Source organism: Hirundo rustica, chromosome Z (genome assembly GCF_015227805.2).
Source record: "Hirundo rustica isolate bHirRus1 chromosome Z, bHirRus1.pri.v3, whole genome shotgun sequence".
Lineage (NCBI taxonomy): Eukaryota > Metazoa > Chordata > Aves > Passeriformes > Hirundinidae > Hirundo > Hirundo rustica.
Genome location: NC_053488.1, coordinates 41,560,056 through 41,570,440, shown reverse-complemented (window position 1 = coordinate 41,570,440; position 10,385 = coordinate 41,560,056).

Below are 10,385 nucleotides of genomic sequence, written 5' to 3'. Positions count from 1 at the left end.
TAAAGTTCTGAGCTTTCTGTATTGCAATGTTGTTATTGAAGGAGCTAAAGAAAGTGGTTTGCTTACTTGTTGTAATGGGATTATATTGTGTTTCATTGGACTTGATGTGGTTTGTCCTTGCTCAGCTGTAACCCAACCCTGTTCCACTCCCACTTCTCCCTAATTGGGTAGTGTCATGTCCCTGCCTCTGGGCCCTGCCCCCTGGGCAAAAAGCCCTGACACAGGAAGGGCCTCGTTCTCTCTGGCACCAGTGAGCCATGAGGAAGGGCTCCAGCCAAGCAGGGCAGGACTCAAGAATAAAAGCTGTAATATCCCACCCGGTGAGAGAGAGCAGACTCATTCCTTTTGCCACTGGCAGTCATCTAGTCTCATAAAGAAATACCACACTTACTGAAGAGAGACTAACAGGAAATGTAGGGTGTAAATAATAAAGACTTACTCCATTACTTAAAAGGCAGATGATGCAAACACAAAAAGAGTGAATGACACATAAAAGAACAACTTCATAGAGGAAAAAATGTGTTCTCTTAGTCAGCACTAAAACACAGAGCCTGTAAGGTCACTTGAGTCAAAGACTGACTTAAGCGTCCAACAACCTGCCCAGAAAGTTCAAGCAAGTCAAACTTCTCACACAGCAAAAAGACAGAAATCATAATGTGTCAAAAATAAGTTGTCATGTGGGGTCAAGGGATTAAAGAGAGAAATACCAATGGAAAAATGATCAGCATTGTGCAAGAGTTTAAAAACTTTCAATTAAATAACTGATTTTCTAGTATATTATTACAGGCAAGGCCAGATATAGCTAGAAAACAGAGTTTATGAAAAAGGGCAATATTACACACTTTTTTCTGTTGTTTTTCCTATTTTCTTTTCTGCTGCTTAATTTATAGATTCATTTTATTAGACTTCGTGGAATTACAGGTTCTTCTTTGATGGATCTATATGTTATCTCTACCAAACAGATTTTCCTAGCTGTTAACATTGTTTACAGACTCATACTTACAAATGTCAGTCTCTATACATATGACTAGATAAATTCATATTTGCATATCCAACTAAAGTAAAAGAGGATGAAATAGAAACTGCAACAGCAATCAAATGCCATTTGAACAGCCAAAGGAAAAAGGCTGTTAAGATTGAATTCTATATGGAAAGGGAGGATGAAGAAAAGGTTCTGGAATCTGTATTTCTCTTTCAGTACTCTGTAAAATAAGACTTGTTTTAGAAAACTTAATATAGAGTCATTGCCTTAAACATTATAACCTACAAAATCCTTCGGTTAAAAAAAATTCAGTACTTAATTTCTAATCAGACTGGATATTAGAAAAAGATTTTCAACAAGTCAGGATGATGCCATTCCATTTACCTGAGGCCAAACAGGAGGAAGGCTGAAGATAGGTTCCCAGAAGCCACATGCAAACAAGTCACACTTATGCTTCATATATGTAGATATAAAGAGCTGTCGGCATAGACCACAGACAGATGCACTCAGAGCACTCACAGAAGTGCAGACAGCAACCAAGCAGCTCCTTCTTCTGACTGAGCAAGATGGGGGCCCATAAGTGACAATATACATGTGTGTATATACAAAAATGTAAATGTGAAAATATGTATATTCAAACAGCCTGGTTCAGACCCACAGCCTGCCCAGCAAGTGCATTTGGATCTCAGGCTCCCCAGTTCCTGGCACTGGCATATGCAACCCTCAAGAGAACAGCCCCAGTGCAGCTTCTGGTGCAGACCACTGTAAACACACATGCACACACAAGGCTGAGTAAATAAGCAACAATAAAGTTACTATCCGTCACAACTAAAATTATATTATTTGGTAGAATATAGAAACTTAACGCATTTCTTAGTCAACAAATAATTGTATTTTGTTAGCCTGAGCTCTTCATCACAATTTTAAAAGGATAAAGAGTATCATTTAGAATTAAAAGTGGGAGTGGCACTATAGACAGAAACAATATCAAACTGGCACTATTTTCACAAAAGCAGTAAGTCTGTTTATTAGTGCCCTTGGTTTTCTTCCACTAAAATCAATAGCAAAGACATTAATTTCTATTGCCCTACACTAAGAATATTCTTTAGTCATATAATGTTCTTTAAACAATGTTGTTCAGACAGTAACACTTGACAGTTTGGTAAATTTGTTTGGCATTTTGCTTTTTCCAGATTAAGAACATTGTAAAGCTGTTTTAGCATGCAAATTTGTATTACTTGTTGATGATAAAAAAGTGATTTTAGAGAAATATATTAGAATTTAGACATTAGTGATTTTTATATAAAATAAAAATGAATATATAATATTTATATAAATTTGCTTTTCAAAATTATGGGCATAAGACATAAGTAGCAAGCATAGTAAAATGTACATATACAGAGTGTGATGAAGAAGATAACCTGAGGAAATTTCCACATGGCTGTTTACCAGAACAAGAAAAAGAGAAACATGAATCTCCAATTAATTTCTTATTTAAAGGAATTTCCTTTCAATGGCTAACCTATGTTTTCCTCTATAACAAAGGACAGAACAAATCTGTGGCTGCTTCTTGAGCCAGCCTTTTCTGGATATGTTTGTGAACTAATCACAAAATGATTTAGAGATGAAAGCACCATTTCTTCCTTATAAAAATATGTAAGTTTAGTTTCTATTTAAATTACAAATATTAATATTATTTTTTTCCTGTATCTGACTTTCAGAAGAAAGTAACTTCTCCTGTTCTCAGAAATACTGCCATAATTTCAAACTGAACTGAAATAATTTATAAATTAAGTAAAGAATCTACAGTGCAATTATGCAAGAATATTTTTCATCAGCGTTACTGAAAAAGTCATCCAAAGTTTTACAGGTCAAAGTACACATAATTTCAAATTCATTTCCTGAAACATGAAGTTGAAGCTAATATTTCATATAGTTCAAGGATCATTCACTTTGTGATAACCTCACACTTAAAACCAGGATATACCTAGATAGTTGTAGCACAGGTGTCTTTTTTTCTCAGTTGTTGCTTGAAAGAGAATCTTGGAGAACAGTTTGTTGGTCTAAGTTTTTTTTCCGCTTCCCATGACCAGAGGTCAGAAACTTTGTGTGGGCAGAATTATCCCTTTTGAGAACAATGAGGCACATACAAATACAGATTTTAACTTGGTGAATGCTGACTGCTTCTGCTGGTTCTGTTGAAGAGTCTTAACAAACCAAACAAGTCATGATCTTATCTAATTAAACTTGTTGAAAATGGTAAAGTTTTACATGGTCTGGTCACTATTTTCATCAGCTACACTGAATTCCAAAATATGTATTCATATTGGTGATGTTATCCAGATGATAAAATTGAAATGTCAGTGGGATTAAAAATATAGCTGTTACCAGCAATACCTCATTTTTAATCTAAAAACCTGAAATGATTGCATGTGTCTCCCCTTTTTTCTTTCTCACATTAAATTGAGAGTATTCTCTTCCTTAACTGTGACTTTAACCAGAAAGAATAAAAATATGCTATAGATTTTTCTTTGAAAAAAGATATATTTTTTCTAATAGCAGGTATTAAACACCTAAATCCAAAACTAATGTTTGTTGGTTGGTCAAAGATTTTATTTGCAAGGAAAATGTATAGGAAAGCTGCCTGCAAAGTAAGTATTCCTTTTAATGTTCATCTTCCAGTAGAGATCATTATAGTAAGATTTCATCAATGTTGTTTAACATGGTGAAATCATAACTGAAAAAGGTCAGTACCTAGGATTCTTTAGTCTTAACTACAGTTAGGTCTTAATTACAGTTCCTTTATGCAAAATGTTAAATATTCAGTAGAAATTAAAAAGTATAGAGATGGAAGCAGACATATAAGTCAATCAGTTTTTCACACAGACACCCACAAATGTACAGAGCCACCAAAAAAAGAAAAAAAAATAAAATAAATAGCCTTTTGTGTTCAAGAGAAAGAATGAAAGAATGTCACTTTGTTGGCATATAAGCTTTTGAAGACTTGTATTTTAAACAACTTTCCCTCATGGTATTTCTTTTAAAAAATGTGAAAATACGACAGCAGAAAATTATTGTATGGACATTGAGCCTATACAATAATTAGAACACAGAATGCAAAATAAGAGAGACATGGTAATATTTTTTTTTCTCATTTACTACAATGAATAGTAAGTAATATTTCCACTAGAAAGCTGCAGGTCTTGCATCATCCAATGAAATAGGTTTAAACTATGTCTTGAAAGACAGTAGGTTATAGCTCATTAATTTTTGGTGTGTCTTTCAAAGAAATTGCTCTATGAAGAAAAAAAAGAAAGCAAGAAAGGTCTTTCAAAGAAAAAAGTGCTTCTCATTCTTATAGGATCAGCTATGCAATATGTGTAAATTATTGCTACATGTACAGTAAAATGTGAATTGTTATGCCTCGAAAGTACATCATACCAAGTACGCTCTTTAAAATACAAGAAGAGGGCAGAAATTATTGGGAAAAAAGCAAGGAAACTTATTGGACCATGTGAAAACATATGTAGCAATACCAGAAGGCCTCATTGAAATAGTTCTGTATAAATATTTTTGTTTAAAATGGTTCCAGCTCTGGGTTATATTCCTATCACTATTAGCTAAGCCCCATAAAGTGCTAAATAGCCTTTTGTTCTAGCTGAGAAAAGAGTTTAATAGTTTCCCATTTGATATGTGCAGTCCTGAGCTAGCATCTATGTGGCAACTTGGCCATAAGATCTACAGAGACAAAATTTCAGGACAATTTCAGGACAAAATCCCATTTGAAATAAAAAAGATCAGATATCAGATCATCCCAACTTTCCCAGTACCTCTTTTTATTGTTCAGTTAGTATCTTAATCACTAGTATGCCAACAGAAATCTTCATAGCAGGAATTAGGAAGGTCAATGAAATGCCCTCAAACTCTTATAGGGATTAAAATTCAATTTCAAATCCAAAACCAACCTTCTGATTCTTATTTTTACTTGTTACCAACTGTGCTTTACTTGGAATCATACATACTTATGATTCTGATAGTGCTGTATTTTCTCAGCCTTTATTTAAGTGGATCATAAAGCCTGTGAAGTTAGATTATTTTAAGAGAATCAAAGTAAATGGTCCACCTGCTTTTTTGGAATTAATATAGATTAAACTTATTTTCCAAATTAATATAGATTAAACTTATTTTCCAAAGTTTTAAATTAAAAAGTACAGAAGGTGAATGGTGCCTCAGCTCTTGAAAAGTGTTTAAGGGATTTAACTCATTAGCCAGAATTGAAACTTCTATAAAGGTTTTAATATTCATTCCAAACAGAGCAGGAAAAGCCTAATGTTGGAAGATTTTATGCTTATTTAATTGACACTTTCATTTAACATCAATTAATTTAACTGATAACTATCTACTTAGAACTCATTTGGGGCCAATTCTCCTCCAGGTTACATTGCTTTGAATTTGAGTAATGGCATTCAAATTAACAGGCCTAATCACATTAATGATAGTTTTATATATGAATAATTCTTTACAGAAATTCTGTCTTTAATTACATTTAAAAAAAACCAAAACAAACAAACAAAAAGCAAACCAACAAACAAAACCAAAACAAAACAACAACAAACCGTATATACAGATATGTTTGTCCTTTAATGATTCTGTGATGATTTTATTTCAGTGCAGGGAGTGGTTACGCAGAGTTCTCATTGAGTGCTATCACATTAGGCAATCAGGCCCAACCAGAACGGATTTGTGAAAGGCAGGTCCTTCTAGACCAACCTGACCTTCCTCTGTGACCAGGTATCCAAGAAGGCCAATGGCATCCTGGCTTGTATCAGGCATAGTGTGGCCAGCAGGATTATGGAAGGGATCATTCTTCTGGATTTGGTGGAGGTGAAGCCACACCTTGAATCCAGTGTTCGCTTTTGGAGCCCTCGTGGCAAGAAAGACACTTTGGTGCTAGAACATATGCAGGGAAGGGTAAGAGAGCTGATGTAGGGTTTGGGGCACAAATGTGATGTGGAGCAGCTGAAGGAGCAGGGAAAAAAAGGCTCTGGGTAGATCTTATTGGTCTCTACAGCTCCCTGAATTGAGGGTGTACTCGGGCAAAGTTTGGCCTCTTCTAGGAAATAAATCACAGAAGGAGAAGAAATGGCCTCAGATTGCTTCAGAGGAGATTTCAATTGGATATTAGGAAGAATTTCTTAATGGAAAATGTTGTTAAGTGCTGGAACATGCTGCACAGGAAAGGTGAACCCTTAGGAGGAGCAAAGCCACAGCACAAAAAAAAAGGATTAAATATGTATCTTTAAGGAGAGGGTTAAATACATTTGCAATATATGCCTTAAACACTCATTTGGTGGTGAAATTTGTGTAAAACACCACAGGTGGCTATGCATAAGCTTCAAAAAGGAAAAAGTTCCAGTTCTGGCCTTGTGAAAGTAGGACCAAACCTGAAAATGTTTGAAGCAACCACTCCATTGTGGTGTGTTATATAATGGTGACTGCACTAGTGCAAGAAGTGGGATTACAAATAGGACACTTAATTTTGGGGTGTCCTGGGAACCCCAAAATTTTATTATATTCCATATCTCTTTGTGTGTAAAATTGTTGCTGTCTCTTGAACACCCAACTGTGTGCCCAGAAATGGAACCGCATGGCTGTGGGGTTTCTAGGTGTCCTTTTAAAGAGTATGGGAAAGCAGAGTTCTCTTGCCTCTGTTGCCTGTCTCTTACATTTTGGCTTTACATGCAACTCTAGCAACTCAAGAAGCTGCATTTTGCAAGGGAAAACCATTTCAGAGTGAAATTTGCAACTCCTGTTAGTAGTGCAAAGACAGAGCAGGTCCACGGTAGGGCCATCATTCATTGGTCCTGGAGAGCTGGTTCTTTTTCCTCCCTGCGTTGGAACAAGGACCCAAGACAGCAGCAACAACCCCAGTGGGGTCCTGTGGGTGTCAGGAAGCCACAAGTGACAACATTGACCACATATGCCAGCAATTTCAATCTGTCAGAGACTGGATAAGTTTGATGTCTTGAAAGAAAGAGTGTGTGGGGTGTGTGTGTGTGTGTGTGTGTGTGTGTACGCACGGGTGTTTGTGTAACATTCTAGAATTCTAGAAATGAAAATGAGAGGAAATGGCCTCATGTTTACTCAGAGGAGGTTTAGACTGGATTTTAGGAAGAATGTCCTTCTCATTTTACATGCTTCCATTAATTCATTAAGAAACCACAAAGGAAGAAAGGCAATTCATGAACAATATTTCAAAATTTCATCTAAGTATCTTAACAGCACCTGCACGTCATACTTAGAAGTACAGCATCTCAAAACCTTTTATGATGAGGACAGTTGTTATGAAGGTAGACTACATGAATCATATTTAACTAGTGAAACTGTAGTATTTATAGTGGCAAAAAAATTTTCCCTTTTCTACTCCACAGTGGAATAAAATATATATAATTTAACATGACACCAATCATATATTGATATTCTTCATTTTATAACTTGGAGAGGTATAACCAAGGAAAGAAAGGAAAAGCAAGGAAAATCCCATATGTAAAGGGGGAAAAATATGTTCCTACTCTTTTAATCAAGTCCTGAAAAAAAATAATTCATGGTGCAATATTTTGTACCAGCTACATGCCTTCCTTATATTGCATTTCACAATGCTTTTGACTAAAATGTGTCGCCTTTTTCTAAGAACAGATTACCCCAAACCAAATCACTTCTTTCATAACAAAAAAAAATCACTTTTCTTTTCCCTCCATGAAATTTTGTTGCCTGCAGATTTGGTTAGAAGATCACAGAATTGACAGAGACATTATCCATAAGTTAGAACTCTGCCATTGCTGCCTATGTTAAATCAAGTCAAAATTAGCAAAGGACCAATGACTTATTTGTACTTAACTATTAGTATCTGGCAAGTGAAATACGATGAGTACTGTTCTCTGGGAAAAAAGAGTTTCTTTTCTTCCAAGGAAATTGAATTTTTGTCTTAGGTTGCAATGCAAGATGTAACCAAATTATGTATTCTATTACTGTTTGTTAAAACCAGGTGGAGCAGTATTCTTTATCTCTTCCATGACTCATCCCTCATAGCTCCTGGGGGATGGGTGGGTAGGAATCTTCTGTTAATGGACCAGCTGTTGAAACCAAGTGGAGCAGTGTTCTTTATCTCTTCCATGACCCATCCTCCCTCCAGGGGGAATATCTTCTGGTAATGGGCCATTAAGGTTCACTGCATGACTGATAAAATTACATCATCCCATTGTGAGATGCTAAACCAAATGGAAGGAGCCAAGCATTCTTACCTGGATAAAAGTCAGATTCAGAACACGAAGGCAGCCTGTTTTCCACTGGATTCCCAGAGGAAGATAGGACCCATCTACACCACCACTGGACCTTCAGAGGAAATCTTCCTCCTTCTACAGGATCAGTGCTTCAACTGAACCACATCTGTCACTCTAGGAGAACCACTGTCATCAGCTAATTGGACTGCTACCAACACCCTGACCAACAAAGTGTCAAGTTATATTCTGACTCTGTCAGTGTTTTCTTTTTGGTTGGTTGGGTTTTTTTGTACAACTACATTTTTATTTTAATTTTCCTAGTAAAGAACTATTATTCCTATTCCCATATCTTTGCCTAAGAGCCCCTTAATTTCAAAATTATAATAATTTGGAGGAAGGAGGTTTACATCTTCAAGGGAGCCTCCTGCCTTAGCAGATACCTGTCTTTCCAAACCAAGACAACCTTCCACAGTAAAGATTGGTCCATCTGTGTTCTCTATCAACAGTGATGCTAGGGCAAAGAGTAGAAGCAAAGACGTTAAATTCTACCATGGTACTAGAAAATGCTGATTGAAGGAAGCCTTGATAGGCTCAGTAGAGTAGTGTAAGGCAAGCAAAGAAATAGGATATGAGGAGTTGTCACCGTGAAACACAAAGAAATCACACGCAGACAAGAGATTTCTGCAGAGGTTCTTCTGATCCAGCTTCTAGCTGAAAGGGCGGAGAGAAGAGACCCCTTTGTTTATTCTTTTACTTTTATACATTTGTGGGTCTAGCAGAAGATTGGCTTTTTGGGGTTTCCACCCCTCAGCCTCAGTGGCCAGACGAATTGTCAGTTACAATTGTTTTCAGGTTAGAAATATGCAAACAAAGGACAAAGAATGAAAAACAAAGGATTTGTTTATATTACTTCTGTGGGAAAGGTAGAAAAAACTGCTCTAATATTCTACAGTAACTAAAAGATCTGACTCCATTTATGAAAATCAAAAGGCTAATAAAGAAACTCAGAAAAACCAGGGTAACAAGGAGTGAATACATAGATAGAAAAAACAGCATACCACCAGCTGATATCATATAATTGCTTCCTGCTTTTCCATCACCTCATGCATCAGAGATCTGGCCTTAGATCTTAGTTTAAAAATCTAAACACTGACAGTATCACAATGGATACCAAAATGATATATTCAAAGTGAGACATATCAGAATAAGGAGTTGTTCCTTGCACTTTTCAGTTTGCAAATTAATGATCAGATTGCTCTACTTACTGTATATAGGGTTGTACTCTGCATGCTATTAAACCAAATGTATGGAATGGACAATTATTTGATTTCCTTCATCTGATCCAAGGATAGGAATATATTTTCAAATAACATCACAGAGAAGAAATAACACCATAATATTAAAAGAATGCCTATGCAGCAGAGGTCATGTGAGAAACTGGGCAATTACTGTCAGAGCTACATTGTAATATTTGGCCTGTGGGTTTTTTTACTCAATAGTTAACATGGAGACAGTGGTTCAGTATATCAGCACCATGGCAAAGATATCACTGCCACAATGGTGAAAGTGCTAGGAGTTAACAGCTACTGCTGAAGCAGATTTAAAACTGAGTTTTCAACAAACCAAGCAACCTGCAACACTCAGGGCATTGAATAATTCATACATTGCTGGATGTGCACTGAGAATTTTCAGAATTAATAGGAATTTTGTAACTCTTTCAGACGTTTAATGTTTAAGTAAAACACTCCAGAAAACTGTATTTTTCAAGCATCAATTTTCAAAACCATATGTTACTAAATTTAACAAATGCAATAACAGACACTAGGCTGGATCAGGATTTATCTCAAGGAACATAATAAAATGCACCCCTGTCCAGATTGTTTTGTTCATAAACCTTGACAGTCATAAAGAGCTTTCCAAAAGCAAAAAGGCATTCTGAATAGTCTGCTTTCATCAGGCTTGTATGTCCATCTTACTACGTCCTTATAGCTTAATGAAAAATGTTTCTGCAAGATAAATTGGATCCAGAAAATTATGTTACTTACAAAGAGAAGTAAGTCCAGAAACTCTATTTGTGTTACTTGGAATGCTAGTTTAGGCTTTTGCCACTTCATTTGAACATG